Here is a 22,637-nt window from a genome sequence, read left to right on the forward strand (position 1 = left end):
CAGCTAACTCTATGGCAGAACACAGCAGTTGCTGAGAAAGCCATGCCCTCAAAGGAGAGAAAGCTAAAAATAGTATTTATGAAAAAATAAGCAAACAAAAAAAAGCACAATCCTGCAAATTGGGAGATTCACAGACTGAATTTGATTCAGTATACTAGAAAGCAATTAAGAACACTGAAGATCCTATACTTCCAGAAACATCTTTCTACCCATAAAGGCCCATGGTTTTTGGACTCCACTAACTGCAAAGCTGTCAGATGTGGCACATGTCACTTGACACAAATTTGGCAAGCTCCCTTCCTCCTGCCCACATCATCACTGAGATCTCGTGCAAGTAACTGAGATATTTCAGCTATTTCCTTCAAGCATCCTGGGAGTAACACTACCACTAACTTTCAAATGACCTCTCTGCTTCACCTCTCTTGATACCATATGTTTAGCTTGAAACTCTAAGAGAGCAGAAAAACATCCCTCTGTGGCAGGCATCTCCTACATCTTCAAAATTTTGCCCTTCCTTTTTGGTTAATTTCATGCATCTTTGAGTCTGGGGCACAGAAGTCAGACAGACAAACTATTTAATAGATGCGGTTTGTCTGAGCTGACAGCAACAGAGAGAGAAAAAACTTAGGAAGAGAGAAAACCATCTGACTTCTCTCAGAAAGAACACAAGCAATTCACGGTAGCGCAGAAACAGGGGAATGCAGCCACAACACTGTTGCCAGGCTTCGAAGCAAGATTGGAGAGTACCAGGTATTCTCCTTGTAGCAATTTCTGTGGCATAATGTCAGTGGTCGTTTGCAGACCAGAGTCTCTGTGCAAGGGAACAATGGCAAAATAAACCAGCAGGTTTAGTTTCCTTTGAAAACGCCATGCCAAGCTCCTTTGTTTAAAAGATTAGTGCTGACAGTATTTCACAGACTAAATATCTTTCCTCTGCTCACTTTTCTAATGCAAAACACTGTACCATACCTGAAACACAGCAGTTGCCCTCCAGGCTCATCTCCTGGGGACAATGACAACACATACGGGCAACAGCATATCATAAACTCTGGCACATACTGGACTGGTCTGCCAGATTAGAGCTTTCCACTGTGAGAAGCAAGTGGATTTAAAGCCCAAAATAATGTTATCCTATTTAATTTTGTTACTTTGTGTGGTTAGGGGGAAAAAATCAGGCAGAATTTCTTACCTGCAGTTAAAACTGTAAACATCATTGCTTTACCTGAAGTTTTGGAAATCAAAATAGCTGAATGTCTAATCCTCTAATTGTATTTTGCTATAAATGTATATATAATAGGATAAAAGTGCAAGCATCATATATACTTTTTGAGACGGAAAATTTGGATTATGAGGAACAAGAAGTCACATCTAATATTTAAACCAAACAGCTACAGGAACAATGCCATGCCTATCCATAAGCTTATGTATGTATACACACGTACCATTTTTGAACAGGTAGGACAACTTTTCAGTTCATTCTCTATTCTAATGCACGTTCTTAAGATAAGAGTGATTAGCAGTGCAAGGAGATGCCCTGGTTGGGTACAATCAGGTACATCTCACATTAAGTAATCTGAACAGACCAGATTAGTTTTTCCATGTCCTCACAAGGTATGTATGTGTAGGAGGAAATGGGAAGAAAACTATCCCACATATGTGCCTAATGCCTTACTCTGGATGTACTGGGAACCACAGTAACAGTGATCTAAAGCATCATCTTGTGAGAACGGATCACTCCTAAACAATTCTCATAAGAATTATAATACAAATATTTTTTCATGAACTAATATGGACTACAGACTACTCTAGTTTTGTGAACAGTATTTTCCCTCCTCTAATACAGCTAGCTATTACAATCCAGTATTTATACAATCCAGTATTTATAAAATCTGATTACTGTATTTCCCAACACTTACTGAGGAATAACTTGTCCTTTTACAGTTTTACCACTAGAAACTTAGAGACAGGGAATATAATTTCCTAAAATTAGAGGCAGAATTTGAAAGGATAAATCCATAATAGCAATCATCACTCAGAGCCTCACAGCTGGGAGCACTGCATTCATTAACAAAATGGGAGAGAAGAAGATGATCTTAACAGAACATTCTCAGAAAGTTCCTCGTGGCTAATTAGTTAGGAATCACTGCAGCAAAATTATAAGCATGTGCCCTTGACCTGCCTGTAGCTGTTGAGCTATAGCCAACAGCTTACCATTTTTTCCCAAGCAGATGGTAGATGAGCTTCTACTTGGAAATCAACCAGTTAAAAATTATCTTCCCCAATAGCGCTTAAGAGGAAGATGGAAGAAATTTTTGACACATCAATAAATTAGAAGAATTTTACCCAGAAGAGGTCTATCAACATAAATGCTTTACGGTTCAAAACTATTGTGCTGCCTCTGTTGAACACAGAAGTCAATAGAAAATGTTTTAGCCAGTTATGATTCCACCACATTATGCTGGGATCAGCTGATACCATCGAGAAAAACCCCAAACCCCAGCATTGCAACCAGAAATCAGGAGGGTAAAGACAACCTTCCGTAACATAATATTAATGCAAGAATAGCAGTTTGAAAAAGAAGTGACTCCATGGCACCTGCCTGGAGTTAAGAAGCTGAAGATACAGCCTAACACAAACTTGCTAATAAAGGAACCAAAAGGTAATTAAGGTACCAGGGCAGAAGAGCTGGGCTGTGTTTTTCCACCTTATATTCTCAGTGATGTGCTGAGATTGTACCTGTATCACACCCTTAAAACAGGAGAAGAAAAATAGATTGTGAAACACGGGAAAACATCTGCAATGACTCTCCATCTCCACGTCACAGCTATGGCTCAATGGCCAAGTCATCCAACAAGAGCTAGGAAGGAATGAATGCAAATTCATCACATGATGTAAGGTAAAAAACCTTCAGCTTTTGTTTAACATTACTAGACAAAAAGAACCAACTTAGATGTGAGATTAGCTTCTCCTAAATGTACTTTAAACCACATGCAAATAAACACCTCACATCAGTTCACAAAAAACGTTCTCCTAGAAACTTTATAGTGTTTAGTGTAACATCTTTTCACTGCCTTAAAAAACTAGACATCCCCATTCGATTCTTCAACTATGCCATATGCATAAAAGTAGAAAGATTTACTTTTACTTGCAGTCAGGAGAGATTCAAAAGGCAAGAAAACTGACTTAAAACACTTTTAGAAGTTACTGATGTTGGCCTATGATAATGCATTATAAGCCAATTTTATTTTTTTCTTGTTTGTTGTGTATTTAAGTTATTTTACAAAAGAAAAGTTGATTCACACTATCAAGAAACCCTAAGACATATCAGTCAGTAGCTGATCTGCAGTTAAATGCAGCCTTTATGTTACATTAGAGACAGGACCATTTAAACACTTAGGAAACTACTTAGGTCAGCATACATTTTGTCATTTTCCTAATTTCTGTATTCAGTATTAAAATAGCAACTGATACTCAAATTTACTTGGACTGCTAGCTTTTTACCTATATCTTTTTATAATCTGCATTTTAATGAAAATTATAATGTAAACGGTCTTTTAAGAACAAATTGAAAACACTATTAAACTTCAGAAATATAAAAGCAATTAAACATTTTTCCATTCAAGAAATTAAAAATTTACTAAACTGAGACTACATCAGTAGCAAGCAATCCATAGTTATCAATTTGAAATAGTTAATGTTTTGTCTTATTCTATAAGTGTATCCTCTGAGAAATCAGAATTGGAAAATCTCGGCCTCTAATCAATAGCATTTATTTGTAAAATAAATACCACTCCCAAACATTCTGCATTTACATTTCTTAAAGGCTTATCAGCTTTATTAATCGTTTTCTGTGGACTCAAACTAAGGGACACAATACAAAGAGAATAAAACATTCCTCCTGCACCTGCAGAAGGGGCTATTGATGTCTAAAGCAGATTTATCACTTTTGCAAACTCTGGTACTTGCTCTCAGCTAATGGCTTTACTTCCAGCAGTGGTCTGACTTTTCTTCAGAACTCTGTACCTCGTGAATATTTTAGTTTCTGAAATTAATGCAGTATTAGACTTCATTACAGGTTGTCATGAAGACAAATCACAATCTAAATATTTAAAGGAAAAATTACCTCAAATTTAGAAAACTATTTTAAGTCTTCTTTTAAAACCTGTCTTGTTCACTACTGTCTCTCACAGTAATGTGCAATTTTTTCCACTATGGACAGTTAATCTAGTGCTCGTGAGAAGTACTTCAATTAACTAGTGATAGCTTTGCTTGAATGGAAGAGGTAAAAAAGCATCCAGGATGCCCATAACAGACTGGAATTTTACTCACACTGTCCATCTTCATCTTCAGTTAGGGTTAAGTCTTCCCTTCATTTAATTCTGACAGAATATAATACAGTAATATAATTATTAGTAATATACTTTCTTACTGTAAAATCTTCTGATTACATATTCCCACTCTCCAGCAAAAAAACCTTTGCTGACATAAATGCAGAAAGAACAAACTGCCCTTGCCAAGGACTCAAACACAGCCAGAGAAACCACATTTGATACAGTGTTTGATATCCTGGTATTAACCAGGAAGATGACGGCCTTGAGGCTTTTTAGGAGAAGGAAGAAAAAAATCCCTTTATTTGCTATGCTTAAATAAAAAATTAATTCAGGTTCATTACAGGAAACGGAGAAACACACATAATCTGAAAAATTATTTGGTTAAAAATGCGACTCCTCTAATGGAAGACAATTTGCATTCTTTTTATTTTTAATTGGGTTCCCTAGCATGAGATCATATTCTTATTTCCCCACAACAGGGTGCAGAGCATTGTCACAAATCTCACCCAGCTGCAATGCCATTCCCAGCACACTGTGCAAGTGTGGTCCTGCCGCCCTGTGAGAGCAAGTGAGTTGTATTCCAAGGCTTGCCCCATCCTCTGCAGGACTTGGCAATGCTACAATATGCACGTTGCCTGTTTTTAAAAGAAGTTCAAGCTTTCATGGAGGAGGAGATGGAGGAGGAGACAGAGATAAACTATTTTATAGTGTTCATGTTGGGTGAAAGAAGTTTACAAATACGCTTTGATCAATGAATGCAATTGTATCTCCCCAGGGCTACAGAGAGCCCTCAGTAAAAGCAACAGTCAGCAGATGTCTCGTCTGCCCTTGGCTGGGAACAAGCCCCAGGCCAAGGTCCAAGCAGAGCCTGGCTCATGACCATTCCTCTCCTTCAAGGACTTTGTGGGACTGATTTCCCACTTACTGGTGGCAGTCAGTACTTCTACTGTATGGGTTTTCACTCGAGAGATTAGATGGGTGAAGGCTGTGCAGAGCAAATCCTTTTCCAAAAGCCATCTCCTAACAGCACTGTGCTGAAGGACTAGTGAGAACAAACCCTGCAGAAAATCTGGCTGATAAGGCTCTTGTAGCTCTGTGATTAATGAGAATCTGAGCTTCAACCTTCATGATAAGGTGGAGCCTATCAGCAAAGACAAACCTTTAAGGCTAATATGGCCATTCAGCTTTAAGGGAAAAGTTCTCTTAGGCTTTGTTAGCTCTGGATGTGGGTGGACCTCACCTAAGTCAGACTTCTGTATGCAAGTGTACAGACACAAGTTAGGTAAAGTACATCCACTTGAACTAAATTAATTTATTATTTTAAAGGCACTGTTTAACAGTAAAATCTTTACTTACAATTCAAAAAGGAACATTTTTTAAAGCACTCCTGAACATAGATTAGTGGTCTACAAGTACATAAAGATTACTGCAGTGATAAGACTTGCCCAAAACAATATCCAGGTACAGTAAACTTCCTCAACACAGCACAGAGCAGTGATTTCTGTGGGCAGTAAGGTGAGCACCATATTGAACTTGAAAATCACTAGGATTACAAGAGATGGAAAAAAAAGTTGAAACTGGTTGGAAAACATTTCTCCCAACTGCACTGAAGAGGTAGTTCAGAAAAAAATATCTGCTCGCAGGACATCAATTTTTCAAGTCATCCACAGCAAGCAGGAAATGTCTTTTTCAAAATATTCTTCATTTTAGCAGAAGACAGTCAAGATTAAAGCCTAGTACAGTAAAGCTCCATCACAAAAAAACTCAGTTACACAAAAGCCACAAACTTAATACACAAGCTCATGGTAAGATACACTTAGGAAACCCCCTAGAAGTGAAGCTCTTTTCATGGCAGAGAAGTCCCCAGAGCTACAGCTTCCCTAGGCCAGTGACCCAGCTCCTCAGCCTCAACAGTCCTACTTGTAACAGTTTCCAAATGTTGATTCTTCACCAAAAGCAAGCATTCAGTACTTGCAAAGCCAAAAGTTGAAAAGAAAGGAAAAATGATCCAGTTGATCAGGAATCCTGTTACACTTAAACCAACAAGCAACTGCTGTAGTAGTGAGTGCCACTAAGACAAAGGGGTCACACACTCAAGCAAATCTATCCACATCTCTCTTTTCTTCCTTTTACTTGGAAACAAGAAAGCTTCATAGGCACACTATCAAGTAAAAAAAACCAACAAAACCCAAAGCAAAGAAACAAACAACTTGCTCCTCAAAAATCCATACAAGAATAAACCTAAATCCAAATATTTAACTGAAAACCACATTTTGAGCAGTCATTCACAGAGTGTGATAGTTCCTGCTTCCCTATTCATTAAAAAAAAAAAAAATCTTTTTTCCTACTGTATTGCAAAGTAGTTCGATCTCCTACTAGCTCCCCTTGCATGAAAAAGAGGCTTTTGAACTGGACATCAAATTTAATGGTTTTATATTTACTGCATTTCAAAATTACATTAAATACATTTATTGGATTTATCTGACTCCAGGAAAGTCTTTCTTCTGAAATGAATGAGGACTAATTCCCACGAAAATTATAGGGAATGATGAAGTAATTAAAAAATCTTGTAACACAGGATTAAAACAGTCTTGTTTTCAGCTTCATTATTCAACCTTAGTTCTAACATTTTCTACTTCTTATATCTTAAAAAGGAAAGCTTAATAATTTTTCTAATTTTTCCAGAGGTGCTAGAACTTTCTATCTGTTTGCCACTTCATCCACAAAACAACTGACAGCAAGGAGAGTGCATTAGCATCCATGAACCTGTACCAGATGATTAAAAAAACCCATTTTGTTTCATGAACAACTGCTTACAGCAGAGAAAAGGTAAGTCCCAAAAATTTTCAAAGCATTTCCTCACAGAATCTACAAGAGACTACCCTCTCATGGTGCAAGTTCCGGACTCCTTTGCTCTTCAACCTGCTCAGCAGCTGGTGAGGCACCAGAACAGGGTGCCCAGAGAAGCTGCAGATGCCCCATTATTAGAAATATTCTAGGTCAGGTTGGATGGGGCTTTCAGACACCTGATCTAGTGGAAGGTATCCCCTACCTCCACCATCAGCGAAAAATACCCAGCCTGACCCCTGCAGCCTCGCTCAGGGCTGTTCTTTGGGGCTAAAGACTACCCAGTCAGGCACAGCAAAAGCTGGAGGTCATTCAGTTGTGCTGCTGAGACCTGTACAAAAGCTTGATCAGCATCAGTACTGTGAGAGATTACAGCACGCTCAGCAGAAACATCTGCTATTTTGGCAGCTCCCATCTGAATTCTGAAAGGCTTGGAGCCTGGCACACAGGACAGGGCAATAGTGTGGTGGGAAAAAGGTCCCCCCAACAGTGCTGAGTCCTCCAAAACTCAGCCTGACCTTCTCTCAGGAAATCAGAATGGTACTAAAAATTTGCAAAGAAAATAGTATCTAAAAACTGTCAGCACAGACCCGGCCTTCACAACTGCCTCTTGACTGCCCACAGACAAGTCCCTGCAATCCAGGCAGCTGTTGCTGCTCCCATCTTCATGGAAGAGATTGCCCCATATCTCAAGTCAGTACACGCAGGGATACCTTCACATCTGAGCTGCATTCAGGAGGTGTGGTCCCAGGGCACAGGGTGAGTGACTGCCACCAGTAGGTACTGCAGAGAGCTGGCAGCACTGCCAGGCTAGAAGCTCAGGGGGCTTCAGCAGGTAGGAGTGGGTCTCTGTTTGTTGTGGGAAAGAGCTGGGATCCAGTGTGCAGGTGGAAATTATGGAATCAGGCTCCCAGATGGCACAACATGCAGAACATGGACAAAATCCAATGAAAGCAGCCAGAAACATGGCAATAGGAGAGGGGCAGTTGCCACTACCTGAACCCAATTCTGCTGCCATTACTACATTTGGCCTGCTGATGACACCCTGCCAAATTAGGCTGAAGATTCCCAAATCCCACAGGAATACTAAATGCCATATATTGTCTTCTGCCTTATGTGCATCTCCCCATAATTCATTTTCCTGTGACTAATTATAAAATTTACACACCATAGGTAGGTTAAGGCCCTGCTTAATCTTTACTCCCTCTTCCTATTCTTCCTTCTCCTTCTCAATGCAAATTACAAAAATCATCCTCTCCTTAGCTGTTTTCTTGCATCCTCGACAGCTTGTAAAGGCAGGAAAGGTAATGTTCAGAATGTATAATGCAAGAAAAAGCTTATTATTCCTGAAAGTTAATTTCAAAGTGAATAAATAACTGGGTAAGTTAATGCACACAGTTCTGAGATTATACCCATAATATGCTGTATCAAGAACTTCTTACTGAGGCAAAGGAGTTCTTCAGAAAAAGAAATGAGAGTGCCAGTAGCTTTCCCCAGCTTCCATTGAATTATCTCAAATGGATCTGCTTTACACAACTGTTCAGAGGGCTTCATCTTCAGTGCAACATTGCTTAAAGAAAAATGGATACGAACCTGCATATCATTCATATGTAATGCCTTGCCAACCCACAACTTCTTTTTACTATCTAATTATTATGTGCAAGCCTGTCAAAAGTATCAAAAGCTTTTTTTTTTTAGCTGCTACTTTCATCTGAAAGATGTCATCACTTTAACAACGCTCATTTGTTTCCCAAGGTTTGTGCCTACAAAAGGTCAGAAGAATTCCCTGGACTTCACTGCACTCTGCACCAGTCACCTTGGGAAGAGCGTTGAGGGACTGAGCTTATTTGACTGCTTCCCATTTCTATTCCCACAGCTGTGGAAGTGGGAATTCTGCTCATACAGATTGCACAATATGATAACTGACATTTAGTATGCAGTGCTCAACCACAGCTCACTAAAGGACAGGTAACACAGACTCGTAAGAGCAAGAACGTGTCTATTTTTCCCAGTCATAACTGGAAAAAAAGAGGAAGGATTTCACACTTGTGCAAGTCCCTGACTTGTCAGCAGAGTAACAGAATTGCTGTTTTCAGCACAAAGTGACTTTAATTTTTATAGGTCTACTTATCTATGCAGTAGAACAAAAGGTACTACAATAAACTGCATGTAAAACCAGATAATTTACACTAAGATAAATTAAGTTTCTACAAAAAAATCTTAAAATATTTACAGTAAAGATAAAGCTTCCACAGTGCAGTCTTTGCAACACAGAGGAACACAGACAGCTTGGTCAACTGAGCAATGGCTGCATGTCACCAATTGTTTTAAAATCACTTTATGTATTTTAGCCATTACTAAATCTAGTAAACCTAGTTAATACAAACCAGTGTAGTGTCAGAAGTGCTCTATGCCACAGCTGGAAACACCCAAACAGAAAGACTTCCACCATGCCATAATCAAGATGTTTGAAATAGCGTTTTTTCCTCCCTGGTGTATCTGTCCTACTTCTGATTCACTACAGACACTTACTTTAAGGGAGCCAGACTGGAAAAAGTTAGGAACAGCCAGGAAAAGGTGGCCTGTATCTATTTTGTTCTTGGGAGAAGTACATGAGCAGTGCTGAGATAGCATCTGAAGAGCCTTGTTCAGAAAGGTGAAGGTAAGGTGTTATTTGGGATACAGACTGCCATGGACTTGGCAATTGCTTGCTCACTGAGCATGGGATTGGTAGATACTGTGTAGAACGGGAATTACAAAGAACCAAAAACTTTTACTGGGGTTTTTCCCCCTGCCCAAATATCTATCTTTGCCTTTTCTGGTATTTATCAGTGGTCCATCGGGCAACAACTAAGAAAACTGGGCTTCAACATCTGCTTTTTGAATCTCTTTTTCTACTTCTTAAATGGATTAACCAGTTACTAATGCCAGATATTAAAACACTGACAAAATGCATGTGGCTTTCCACACCACTGATTTTAGCAATTGTTCTAAATTAAAACCAAACTGCAGAAGAGACAGTTTTAGCAATTCTGTAATTTTAGGGTCTTCACTAAAAATCAGCTGTTTCACTTCTGTTAAAATATCTGCATGATGGAAAGAAAGAAAATGTCAAAACTTTATTATCCTTCTCCTTGCCTCCAGAGAGGATTCAGCCAGGCAACAGCTACTTCAAAGCTTCACATCACACATGTCTAGAGACTTACACCAAGAGAAGCAACTGCCAAATTCAGGAGCAGTAAAAGGCTTAGATTTAGAGGGCTCCCTGAGGCTAAACATTTTTTTAAATTAAAAACTCGAGTATAAAAACTAGAAAGGAGGAAAAGCCCTGAAGTTACCTCCTCCTGGGACAATATGCACACAAATATCTCATAACCTTCTGAGTTACAACTACCAAGGTTAATAACCCAGCATCAATCAAATGGTTTGTGGGCTTCACAAAATCCTACAGAGCCTTGCAGGAATCACTGGAGCTGCTTTAGGCTTATTTAATCTTTTGGAAGCAAAGAAGAGCAAACAAACAGGACACAACTGCTCTCTCTCAAGTGCAAAGTGCAGATGATTACTAGCTCCTGCAAGAGCATTTGTGTTTAAATTCCTCAATGGACAGAGATCTTGTGGATCTTCCTCTTCTCCCTGCAATGAGTCTACTGTAATCAAAAGAATACTTCAGCTGCAGTCAGCCAGACTTGATTCTGAGAACAGAGCAACAGCATGACACCGACGATTTTGTTACTGATTCATTCTGGTTTTAGGGTATGCCTTTTCCTGAAAAGTTATTGAATAATCTGATGAACATGCCCCTGAAACCAGTATTTTCCCAAGTAAAGTAATGTAAGTAAGAAGAGATCAGTGTTCTTTTGATAGAAATTTTACTTCTATCTCAAAAGTATAAAGGAAAATTCTAAGAAATATAAAGTTACAAATTTCTAAAGTGCAAGAAAAAAGGTAGGTGATATTCAATTACTGATTAAGATTTCAGTTTAAAAAAATATTGAGTACACCTGTGTGCCTGCGGCTAACTATGATTTTTTTTTTTAATTGAATGTGATGTCATATTCTGAAAAGCACATTAAAAGAATTACAAAAAACATTGAGATTCACAGTTTCCAGGCAGGGAAAAAAAAACCAAAACACACAGAGACACACATGAAAAGCAACCACAAAAACTAAACATATACCAAAGAAAGACAGGAATCTCAATGGTAAAAAAATTTATGTTAGTTCACTCTGCTTAGAATGGGTAAGTGGACTGGAAATTAAATTTACGCATAGGTAATTTTCCACCTTTATGAACCTTTAATTCAATTTTCAATCATATTTGTAGCAGTCAAAAAGTAGTTTCCCCTCTTTATCACAGTCTTCCAGCAGCTGCATGTCTCTCCCTTGTACTGCCTTATACATTGTTTTAAAAGTTTGCCTACCACCACTACGCCTGGCACAAGAGAGAAAAGAGGGGATCATTTCTACCTGCTACAATACATAACAGATGGGCAACACTTCTAACTTGGATTAATTTATTGATGCTGTGCAACACATTGTGCCACAAGCAGCTGCAATGACAAAAGCAAGGGTGCAGTTCCACAAGACACAATGGCCATTCTAGAAGCCCCCAGTCTGCCCATAGCACCCGCTTCTCCTACAATTTATCTTCTGCTGCCCCTGGAAGCTGATTTAATTCTCCAGCTCGGCAGAAAACTAACCCAGCAAAAGCAAACCCAAAATATGACACAGAGATACTGCCTATTTTTTTTACTATTAGGTTAGCATGTTAAACTAACTCCAGACAATTTAGTCTGTCAAGTAGGTAAAACCACAGACAGCAAGTGAGGGAAAGGGAAACAAGACCTTCCTCCTGGGCAGCCGCACAGTGTGGGGTGGTTTATCAGCCCAAGCTGAAAACAGAAACAGACAGTGGGGCAGGGACATCAGGTTTGCCCTCAAGACCAGAATCCATTTAACCTCAGTCTTCTGAATTTTACACTACTATCTTCCAGCTCCCACAGCTCTCTGGTTTATTAACCTCTACTCCTAAGGAACACTATACACCCTCTTATCACATAACATCTGAAGGACTGAGCCTGTCATCTTTAACATCCCTTTGTCTCCCCATCTATGTTACTTTGTATCCTTTCATTTCAAGGAAACAGTTGAAACATTATCACATAGTGTTATTCATCTTCAAAGTTAGAAAAATGTATTGCATCAGTATGAATCAGAAACAAGGTAAATTTTATTTTAAAAGGGCAGATGAAAGGAGAAAGAGTGGTTTTGATTCATCTTGGCCCTGTGGGAGGGTGGGAAGTGGTAGGTTGACCGGGTATAGACTCCCCCAATTTAAACAAAATTTAGAAATAAGCATATCAATCACCCAGGGGTACGTCTTCACAGAAGAAGCTACAATCCCAGCAAGAGTATCTTACCAAGAACTGACACCTGCAGAACAGAATCTCTCAAATAACTTACACATTAGGCAATGCTGGAATAAACCACACTTCTTTGTTCACTGCTGTAAAGTTTCACCTTAATGCCTAAAACCCTGTGCTCCATAAAAAATGAGCGAGTAGATACAAATATATTGCTCTCGGGAGACCATACCAACAAATGTGTTTTCCAGCTTCCATGGATTTTAGTTATAAAGTGTTCCCTTAACACAACAGCAACCATTTTTCAATTCCATAGTTGAACATTTAATCCCACAACTCAGTTATTTAACTCTTTCCTAAAACCAAAACAAAGCATCCAGGCCATAAAAGAAAGCTGAAATACCATTCAAATAACTAGTGATGTAATTCAGCTATAAATTTGTTCTGAAAGACTACTGGTATGATAGTCAGAACCAGTTTTTTTCAGGCTTGCACAGATAATATGCTTATCCTAAGTCTTTCAAATAACAGATTGTCCAATGCAGCAAAAACAATCTAGGCAAAATCCGCCATACAATAACCAATAACAATGGGGGGAGGGAATCCCATAACCAAAGCCCTTACTATCTGTATCCTGTTTTTCAGCTTTAAAAACAGAGGTGGAAACACCAAGCTATTAAATAATAAAAAGCACAGGTAGACTGCTACACTCATATTCCCTTCCTTCCCTCTGCCTTAAAAATGACTAGGCTTAGATCTTTCAGTAAAGCAGAACAGTTGCAAATGTAAAGCCTTGATTTTAGTTTTGTCTGATCCATTAAAACTTGCTCAAAAGAAAGAAGTCCAGAGTTTGAATTTTTTGTTCTGAACATGATCAACACTCATAATGATCTTTCTGATAAAGAAACTGTTACAAAAATCTTCAAGCCTACAGAAGTACTCAAGCCCAACACAAGTCCTCCGATCCCTTGTTCATTATATTAAGAATCTCTTCTCAAGAAAACCAGAACAGAACATCGTGTAAGCAACTTCTCTGTTGTTGTACTGGCCATGTTACTTCCCAAGTCAGAATGAATGACAGTTAAAGACTAGAGAGTGGGAGAAAACATCTCTCAAAGACTACGAAAACTGCCCCATCTTTAGCTGCCACAGCTCCCTATACATATTTCAGTTTGGACCCAAAGGATGCCTATGCAGTGATCATCATCCATCAGCCTTTTTTGGTTCATAGAGAGGCCAAGTCTTGGAAGTGCACTCCAGTAGCACAACAGGAGTGCTCCAGTGCTGAAGTGTGTTTGGCACATGGCATCAGGTTAGAGCTAGCCCACCATAAATGCAGAGACACACGGAAACCCCAGCCCTCACCGCAAACTATTTTGCTTTACAGATTTCTTCCTCTTGTCCCACAGTTCCTGTTAATGTGGACACAGTGCTAAAGGGCAGCATAACAGAGCTAGTGCATCTTATATATACCTCTTTAAAGTATTCAGCCCTTCAGCTGCAAGATCCTGCAGTACACTGGTCAAGAAAAGGCTTATCTGTATGCCACCAGTAGCTGACCCCAGCCTACACATCTGCCGGACCACACACCAAAACAACAGATTTTAAAAATGGATCTTTTCTCACTTCTCAGTAGAGAAAGGCCTCAAGCCTTGCAAAACATACAAATGCTTAACTTAAAAATTGCACGTATAAAATATTTGGTCCCAAAGGACCTCTCATTAGTTCATTAAAACTTCTGAACACAGAGGAAATCACTTATTTCCAAACTAAAATACAGCTACCACAAGGACTTCTCACAGTGTCTAGTATAAAAGGGAGAAAAGGAAAGAACCTACCCTCACACCTCCTTCCCTGTGTGGCATTATACAGGGTTCACTAAATTACAGTAGTATATGTATTTTATTATGAGAGCCAAAATTTCTAAGAATCCTCACTTTTTCAGATTTAACTGGACTTTGCTGTGAGCATTTCCAGCATTTCAAACTGCAGTCCTACTGAAGTCCACAATTAAATTTCTATCACCTGCACATTGTCTGGATTTTGCTTCTTACACCAAATCACATCAGTAATTATTTATTGTGTTACACTGAGGTATTGTACATGTGCCTTATAACAGTGCTTCATATAATACATGGACAGAAACTCCTTAAATTAATTTTTTAAATTTAATTCAAGACTCAATGTTTAGCTTCACAGTTAGGAAACTAAAAACAATGGCCTGATTTTTCAGATCATTTAAGCATAGTCCTGGCTGTCACTGCCCTGTAATTTTGGCCTATATTTGGAAGATGCAAAGGCAGCAATGCAGACACTGGTTTGAATAAAGACTGGCCTGAGCCTCAGGATATGCTAATGCCTGTAAGGTTTTTATCAGTTTAGATAAAGACCTCTTTCCCCGCTGTGGCCCAGCCAGCCTGTTGGACCACCCATGTAGCCACAGACCTCGGTCAGCTCCAAGAAGCCACCCTCGGGCACCGTGCCGTTTATTGGGTGTTGAGCGGTGGGACAATGCGGGTAACACATGAACCCTGACACACCTACTTCAGGGGCAGCAAAAGGACCCACCTGCCACATCCTGCAAGCTCTTTAAAGCAGCACATCCATGTGGGAGATGGAAGGGTGCTTTCTAGGCAACAACAGGTCTGTGTAAAACAGCTTGTGAGATGCTGGATAGGGAAGGGGGAAAAGGAAGCAACAAAATCATAATTGGTTTTAGTAAACATAACATAAATATGAAAGTGTCTGTCAGGATATTTCTCAGGTTTCAGAGGGATTTTTTTTTTTCAACAAAGAGTCAAAAAAAAAAAAAAAAAAAAAAGAGCTGCTCCTAATGCTGCTGACTTCAACAGCCTCAAGAAAATTCTAGACACCAGTGCCCAGTCAACCCCACTTGGGTGTACAGGAGCTGCACTGGAAAATGTCAAAGGCTGTTTCAGTCTGCTATGTTTTTCAACACAGTTGTAAGAAAAAGAAAGATCTAGTTTTCATAAAATGCAATGCTCTTTAAAAGTTTTCATTTGAAAATATTTGCCTTTACTAGCTGAAAACAAAGATTGTTTCTCTTTTTACATATTGAAATGTGTTCATCTATTCTGTATCTCAGGAACCTCACATTTCAAACCTTAGCTTAAGCTCCTGTCCACACTCAATTCTCCAATGACTACAAGCCAGTAGCAATGCTTCATGCATTGGCCTGAAACAGATTATAGAAGTTATACTTAAAACCAGAAAACACTTCTTCTCTCCTTGTTTGCAGGAACCTGACGTAAGTTTCCAATCAAATTCAGGGTCTATGCAGTTAAGAAATGCAAACTGCTTTTATCACAATGAAGTGATTATTTCAGATTTTAAATCCAAAAAGGCGATTAGTTTCTACATTCTACAATACCTAGAAACAGTGTAAGAGATCTCCAATGCTAATTTTCAAGTGAATATATTATATTTATTCGATAATCAGTCATTTCAAAGCAAGACGAGAATATGATGGACCATGTCAGATTTTACCCTTTGGAAGTAATGGAGTGTGGACAATCTCACTTAATTACTTTCCAAAGAATTAATTTAGTGAAATCATGTTAACATATCATTATCCCCACCCCATCTTCCTAAAAAACCTCAGGGACCTACTTCCACATTTTAATTACGTAATGGATGAACATTTTAAATTGTTTCATGGAAGAAGAGCATCATCCACAGCTCCTTTTGCACTCCCTCTAAGCTTTCACAATTCCTTATGGTTGCCCAATTAGTGTCATTTGCAAACATCAAGCACCCAACAAGAAATGTAGTTGTTACACTGTTTCATGAAACCTTCCTACTTATTCTCTGTCATCATCTCCAAGATTTCAGAGATCAGAAGACAGGTTCTTTATTACAGCTTCACAAAACTTCTCTTAACAAAAGAACTGCAGCATCAACTTTAAAATCTTCATCTTAAATTTCTAAGGAAAGGAGAAACGAGAGTAGTCAGAATAAAACCTATTAAAATGTGTGTCACTGACTGATGTACTCCCTCACTGTCTCCACACGTATATTCACTTTTTAATAATGCACTTTTAATATAATTTCAATCCTTATTTGAATTGTTTGCATGTGGTTTAAGGTTCAATAAAAGAATTTCAGATTTGCTATTCTTAATTAGAACTTAAAACATATATTTTATCCGCTCTGTAAAATACTATTAAATTTTTTAAAAACTCCTTGAAGATCAGATAAAGCATGTTTTTCTGCTGAGAGCCCAATGCTTTAATTTGCAATTCTGTATGTTGTTTTATTCATGATAAAATACTTGATACTTGTAGTTTCTCTCCATATTGCTAACTGACACAGATTCTCTGTTGAGGTTTAACTATCACTAGAGGATTCTCTCATGACTGGTCTACATTTTCATTTGTTTTTAGAAGCTTAGTTAAAAAAAGAAAAAAAGGAAAAAAAATTAAATTCCAGTAACTATAATTAACACCATTCACGACTAAACCAAGTGTTAATAATTCATGTTTTGGAAATAAATAGCTAATTAAAGGGCAACAAATTCAGTTTACTTATATAGTTCTTATTAGTAATAATAGCTTGAGCACTAATAGGCTAACAATATATATTGTGCAAGTGTCCATTGCAGCAAATTATTTTTAATTCATAGCATACTGATTTATTCTGCATTCAATTACTGCACATACCAACGTAAAAAAAAATGTTTCTGTATGCCACCCCTCCCCTTTACTCCAGTAGAGAAGAAAAATAGTCTAGAATCAACTTATACTCCATATATCTCCAAATGCATAAAAATGACACTTAATTTAGAGTCCAATTCAGTATTTTATTTAAGAGTTTGACTGTAAGAGCCAGAACAAATCTCTCTGAAAGAAAAATTAAGAAAACACTGTCTAAGCAATGCTGCCTAAGGTAATAAAATCTTCTGTCCTACAAAAGTGGTGGAAGCTTCAAGGAGGGGTATCTCCTCCATTCCTGAGTTCAAAACATGCTGCTGTTTTGGAGAGAAGAGGTCTAGAGATGAAACATGAGAAAGCCTGATTTGTCTCTCTGACTGTGTCATTATGGACTTCTGAGAAAAACAACATGAGTAATGTCATTAACATGTTTGCAACATCTTTTTGAACATGCTTGCGACACCTTTTCCTACACACGGTGCATGACTCTGCCCAGCAAGAACCAAATTAAATCCAGTTTTGTTTTGCATTATTGCTAGGAAGTGATCACAGTAAAACAAATTACAGTCTCTTCCAGCCCTTGACAGCTTTGAACTAGTGCCCTGAAAGCTACAAAGCTCAACTTACCATTGTTCCTTCCCTGACCGAGTCCATATTGTGTGATTTTGGTCCAGCTGTAGGAAGAGGGTAACAGGCTGCATTTAGGAAGGTTAAGGAGGGGAAGCGTGAGAGTCAAATGGGAAAGAAGAGACAACCACCAGAATAATACTGTCCATACAGATTTCCTGTTTGTGGTGCTCACTTCCTCACCGACAGGGCATTGCTCCACTTGTGGATACAGGAGGCGGAGAGAAGAGGTACATATGTTCAATTTATTTTCAGGAATGGAGACAGAAGCAGATGATTCAAACTGTAAGCAGACTGTCAAAAACTGAGTCACACAATTTATTTTTCGTGACTTAAGAGTAACTGACAGTTATCAAAGCTATTATCTGTCAAAAATCTTAATATTATGATTTAGTTATTTGGGAGGAGGGAGCCAAAAGGAACCATTACTTTTTTAAGAGGTACGGAGATTAAGAGGAGACCTCATCACAGTCTATGACTTCCTCGTGAGGGGAAGAGAAAGGGCAGCCACTGCAGTGACCAGTGTCAGAACCAGAGGGCATAGCCAGAAGTTGTGTCAAGGGAAGTTTAGGTTGGATATCAGGAAAAAGTTCTTCACCCAGAGAGTGGTTGGGCACTGGAACAGGCTCCCCAGGAAGTGGTCACAGCCCCGAGCCTGACAGAGTTCAAGAAGCATCTGAACAATGCTCACAGGCACATGGTGTGACTCTTGGGGATGGTGCTGTGCAGGGCTAAGAGTTGGATGATCAATAATCCTTGTGGGTCCCTTCTAACTCAGCATATTCTGTGATTCTGCTCTTTTTAAAAAATAACTTATAGTATAGTTTGTATCAATTTGAATTTTTATCTAGATTTTTTTTACAGTTACAATTTTTCTAACAATTACACTTCAGGTAATCTAATAAATAGAACCATAATTAATATTATGGAATCCCTTGCCAAATATATCAATTTCATTAAGAAATAATGTTTCACACTTTTTTTTACTGCTTTACCCAGATATACTAAAGCTGAAGTTTCTGTCAAAAAAAGTGATCTGTGGTTGCAGGAATGGCCACTTGACAGCTACGATTTTCCCAGGAGCCACATGAAGGACATTTAAAAGATGCTACAAGTTCCAAGGAAATCATAAATTCTCACTTCCATCTTTAAGTCTACAGAGGCATTTTGCAGGAAACCCAGATTTCACCTTTTACATTCCACATACCTAATAATCCTGCCCACAGCAATTACTGTGGTGAAGGCTGCATAAATAAAGAGAGAACAGATAGATAGGGATTTGTGGTCAGAGGACCCACAAAACTCTGCCCACACCCTACGGGTCTTTCCAACCTGTCTATAATCAGTACTGATCACACCTGCAGTTTAGCAAATCAGCTGGAGGCAAGATGAGCGCTATCTCTAATTCCAGTATGTGTCTGGTTTGGTAGCGTTTCATGTCCAGCATGGTTCTCTCCATCAGTTTTTAAGCAGATGCTAAAAACCTCAACACTATCTTGCCTTATCAGTATCCTTCCACTTTTACCTTCAGCTTAAATAACACATGACTAACAACCTGACTGACTGTAGATAAACACACTGGCTTTCTACCTAAAAGTAACTTCAATACCAAGGAAGGTATCTATAACCAGGCACAGTTAATATTATCTAAGCTTTACTTTACAACCTACAAAATAAACCAACAGAGTCCTTCATTACCTAGAAAGTGAGATGTAAGTCAAGAATTGTCCTTGGGCATTAAGAGGAGTTATTTTAGTGTCTTTCCTAAAAATAAACAAACAAACAGAACAGGCAGAGCAACTAGCAAAACACTTTGTGCATCTGAGGACTGTCCTCTGAAACTGAAGAGGGAGATACCAAACAAATCAATAAATGTGATCAACTCCTCAAAAGCAGGCATGTACTTTCTGCTGAGTTTACAACTAAGGAAACTCAGGCATCAAGAATGAAATAACTTGCCTAATATCACATCGGAAGTTTGTATTTCTTGCTTTGATGTTATCTCAGACTGACACTTGTGTTCATTAACACAGTGCTTCTCAAATGCCAACTGTACCTTTACTGTTCTGTAAAACAGAGTTTGAAGAAAGTAGGTGTCTTTGAACTAGCTGTGCTAAATATCCGCCCTAGATTTTAGACATGCAGCTCAAAACTAACATATTTTCCTCACCTCTTTCTTCTCTCTCTTCCTTCTCCATTTACCTTATTTTTTACACATCACAAGCCATAAAAACACATTACTAAATAATCATGCAAACTAAATCTGCATATGAGTGAAGACCCAAATTCTTCTCCTGAACCCAGGGCCCTTGTTGCCAGGGGCAAGTTTGGGGCAAATCTGCTCTCATATTAACTTTTCTCTCCCTGACCAGGTCCTCCACCAGCCGAGATCCTGCTCTCTCATTCCCATCACAGCCTCCTGTTCACTACTGCTCCCTCCCTCCCAATCCCCTCTTGGGCTCCCACTATATTCCTAAAACTAGAATGTACTGAGTAGTGGGAGAAGCTGCAGCCATTCTTGGCTCAGGCTAGACCTTAGTTGCTACCCTACAGGTGATCCAAGATACTGTTTCAGGAGCACAACCTTTGCATCCTGATCTTTCAAAATGATACATACGGGCAGTCTCTTTATAATTTCTTCTCTTTGAGAGCACCAGAAAATTCCATCGTGTCTTTCCTTCTACAACTAAAATTAATCCTGTTCAGAACTGAAACCTTTACAGCATTCAGCAATGATCACTTTGAGTGCTTACCAGCCATTTCCATACTTCACTTTACCATACACTAAAATCATATTGTCTTTCATATCTCTACCACTTGCTTGCTTCGTTTGGTTTCTTCTATATGTCTGCCCCACTCCTAACTTCACATCATTTTTCATACTGCTCATTATACTTGCAAGAGCTTTCCACTTTTCTTTACCACTTTTCAACCTCAAAGCCCTCACTAGCATCCTCTATTTATATGTTCTTCCTCATGGGTCATGTGTGAAATACCTGATCACCTCAAGGCTGTACTCAAAGGCCTGACTATCTATTCCTCATCTCATTTAATATAGTCTCACTAAATGCTAACTCGTAAAAGGAAGGGCTTCTGAATTCAACCACTTTCTTTTATAAGCACAGAATAATACAAACTTACAACAGCCCTTGAGCTCACTATTTACAATGAGACAACAGCTAAGCAAGTGATTTCATCAGAAACACATTCTAGAACATAATACTTAAGGATTAACTAAGATTTTAAAACCTTTGTACAGTATAAGTACATATGGCTTATTTCCATCAAGTGTAATAGGTGCTCAGAATTACTAAATCAACACAAGGGACAGTGCTCTGGAGTAAGCTACTCTGCTTTTTCAAACTATTCAGAAAGTGATGCTACTCCTTCTGCTCCCACGCGCAGGCTACTATCATGATCACTGTAAAAGCAAAGCCCAGGGATCTTGATAGGAAGACAGCTTGCTTATAAATGGATTAGAGTATAAACTTTGAAATACATTGCTGTGTGTTTCCTTATTAAAAACACTTACAATGAAATATTTATTAAGTTTAGGCAAAACAGGCATCTGCTATTAGCGTACAACCCCCGTACATACTCATAGTTTTCTCTCCTGAAGAGCTCAAAAATACGGCGTCACCGCACAATGCACAGCCCACACACAGAACTCCTGCTGCCCTGAAAAAACTGCTCCCTCAGTCTCCAGGTCCACACACATAAGACTTTTCTGCAACCCTGTCCATTTCTTGCACCACACCACAAAGAAAATAATGTGAAATTTATCATCTTCGTATCTTTCAAAGAGAGAGGCAGCTATGTCTGATGCAGTTGCTGTCATGAAGCAATTTCATATAAACCTGACTCCAGCTGTTCAGACAGCAGTGGAAAGCAAGACCACTACTAAAATGTGGAGGAAGCGATCCACAAATATGAACTATGGGATTATGAATGCTCACAATTTTGCTGCTAGAAAGCAATAACTCCAATCAAAATAAGGTATTTTGAGATTATAGTTTACCATGAAGAACTCTCTGTAACATTTAGAATAGCTGATTTATTTCCCCCCAAGGGAAACATCAGCTAGTTGAATAATCCCAAGTACTATGCAGGCCAATCTCCAATACTGCCTGTGAGGATACTTGCAGTTCCTCACTTCCTTCCTTTTTTACTACGCATCACTGCAACCTGGCAGCTGCCCTGCCATGCTGCCACCCTGGTGATGACGCCACCGCCCCAATAACCCCTACCTTAAAACACAGCAGAAAGAAAAATCGGTAACTGAAGGCCAACTCCCGTAACTCCACACAGGCATCTCACACCTCAACACCACCCTTCGCTGGGGCAGAGAGGCGGGTGGGCTCTGGGAGCGGGGACGGGCAGGGGGCTGAAGGACACCTGTCCTCGCCGCGGTGTCCCACTGCGCCCCCGGGGTCACGGGCAGCTCGGCCCTATACATGTATATAAATACAGGTCTTATACATATATATATTTATACATATATATGTGTATGTGTGTGTGTACGTTGGCATACGCGTAACGGAGACAAGCAGCGGTGGGTGACCGCTTGAGCTACCAAATCTGCCTTAGGGAAAGATGCACACAGACATCTACACCATCCACATACGCACACGTATCTCAGCATATTCCCATGAAGGAGGTTCAGAAGTTACTCGCAGAGGCGCCCCGAGGACTGGCAGGTTTCCCGCCGTATAACGGGGGAGGCTGAAGGGGGTGAAGTTTCCTCCCTCCTGCTCTCCCCGAGTTGCGCTGCGGAGCCGGGCGGCCCTGGGCGGCAA

The 22,637-nt window shown here is 39.2% G+C and overlaps 1 protein-coding gene across 10 annotated transcripts in view; it reads right to left on the reverse strand.

Moving 5' to 3' along the window:
• Positions 1 to 22,637, reverse strand: part of EML1 (EMAP like 1) — a 122,809-nt gene that overhangs the window by 57,119 nt on the left and 43,053 nt on the right. The window lies entirely within an intron of this gene.

Source organism: Corvus hawaiiensis, chromosome 6 (assembly GCF_020740725.1).
Source record: "Corvus hawaiiensis isolate bCorHaw1 chromosome 6, bCorHaw1.pri.cur, whole genome shotgun sequence".
Taxonomy (NCBI): domain Eukaryota; kingdom Metazoa; phylum Chordata; class Aves; order Passeriformes; family Corvidae; genus Corvus; species Corvus hawaiiensis.